Source organism: Eriocheir sinensis, unplaced genomic scaffold (genome assembly GCF_024679095.1).
Source record: "Eriocheir sinensis breed Jianghai 21 unplaced genomic scaffold, ASM2467909v1 Scaffold653, whole genome shotgun sequence".
Taxonomy (NCBI): Eukaryota; Metazoa; Arthropoda; class Malacostraca; order Decapoda; family Varunidae; genus Eriocheir; species Eriocheir sinensis.
The window spans coordinates 123,411-125,000 of record NW_026112002.1 but is presented as its reverse complement, the minus strand read 5'-3'; the positions used below and the strand labels follow the sequence as shown (position 1 = coordinate 125,000).

The window sequence follows — 1,590 nt, the reverse complement described above, 5'->3', positions numbered from 1 at the left end:
GGAAAGTTTTGTTTAGTCGGCGCAACATCTGTGGTCATATGCCGGAGAGAGACAGAAGGGGAAGGAATTATAGGAGAAGGGAAAGTTTTGTTTAGTGGGCGCAACATCTGTGGTCATATGCCGGAGAGAGACAGAAGGGGTAGGAATTATAGGAGAAGGGAAAGTTTTGTTTAGTGGGCGCAACATCTGTGGTCATATGCCGGAGAGAGACAGAAGGGGTAGGAATTACAGGAGAAGGGAAAGTTTTGTTTAGTGGGCGCAACATCTGTGGTCATATGCCGGAGAGAGACAGAAGGGGAAGGAATTATAGGAGAAGGGAAAGTTTTGTTTAGTCGGCGCAACATCTGTGGTCATATGCCGGAGAGAGACAGAAGGGGAAGGAATTATAGAAGGGAAAGTTTTGTTTAGTCGGCGCAACATCTGTGGTCATATGCCGGAGAGAGACAGAAGGGGAAGGAATTATAGGAGAAGGGAAGGTTTTGTTTAGTGGGCGCAACATCTGTGGTCATATGCCGGAGAGAGACAGAAGGGGAAGGAATTATAGAAGGGAAAGTTTCGTTTAGTGGGCGCAACATCTGTGGTCATACGCCGGAGAGAGACAGAAGGGGAAGGAATTATAGGAGAAGGGAAAGTTTTGTTTAGTGGGCGCAACATCTGTGGTCATATGCCGGAGAGAGACAGAAGGGGAAGGAATTATAGGAGAAGGGAAAGTTTGGTTTAGTCGGCGCAACATCTGTGGTCATATGCCGGAGAGAGACAGAAGGGGAAGGAATTATAGGAGAAGGGAACAGACCCCAGGAGACGGGACACAACCCCCGATTAATACCTGGTATCCATTCACTGCTGGGTGGACAGGGGCGTAGGGTATCGGAAAAACCGCCCAAATTTTTCCACTCCACCCGGGAATCGAACCTGGGCTCTCTCGGTTGTGAGTTGAGTGAATGAACATAAAATTGATATTCATATAAAAGAAACAGAGAACACTTTGTCCTTATCGTTGTTCAGTGAAGTTGTGAGTCAGTTAGCAGGAAAAATTAAGTATTGTTAAGTGGAGCGTTTTGCCCCAATGAAAGTTTTTACAACAATCTCATCGGAACAATGGCGGTGCGTACAAGTGTTTCAGTAGTCATTCACAGAGTAACACCAAAGAATCACGCAATAACTCATGAAATAACAAGTCCCAGTATTGCCACAAACACGATTTTATCAGACCCTTACAAATAGATGAGCTTGTGATGAAATATTCTGGGATTTTTCACACTAACAAACGACTTGCTCTACTACTACTACTACTACTACTACTACTACTACTACTACTATTTCACGGGGTATAAAGTAACTACTCATCCGTGCATAGCCTAGCCTTGAAGGGTTAGATAAAGAAATTGAGTTGAAGGAAGCGAGGCATGGAAGAGAGAGAGAGAGAGAGAGAGAAATAGATAATAATAATAATAATAATAATAATAATAATAATAATAATAATAATAATAATAATAATAATAATAATAATAATAATAATAATAATAATGATTTTGGTTTTCATTTTCTATTTCATCTTTTTGTTTTATTTCTTTATTTTTCCTTTCTTCC

The 1,590-nt window shown here is 41.4% G+C and overlaps 1 long non-coding RNA gene across 2 annotated transcripts in view; it reads left to right on the top strand.

Moving 5' to 3' along the window:
• Nucleotides 1-790, top strand: part of LOC126993664 (uncharacterized) — a 1,011-nt gene extending 221 nt beyond the window's left edge. Inside the window, exons 1-2 of one of the 2 annotated variants that reach the window (XR_007748119.1) lie at nucleotides 1-321; nucleotides 477-790. The exon at nucleotides 1-321 is cut by the window's left edge and continues 221 nt beyond it. This is a non-coding gene — a long non-coding RNA (uncharacterized LOC126993664). Of the gene's footprint in view, nucleotides 398-476 lie in introns of both variants that reach the window. The other variant, XR_007748118.1, reaches the window with a different exon arrangement.
• Nucleotides 791-1,590: the final 800 nt, after the last annotated feature.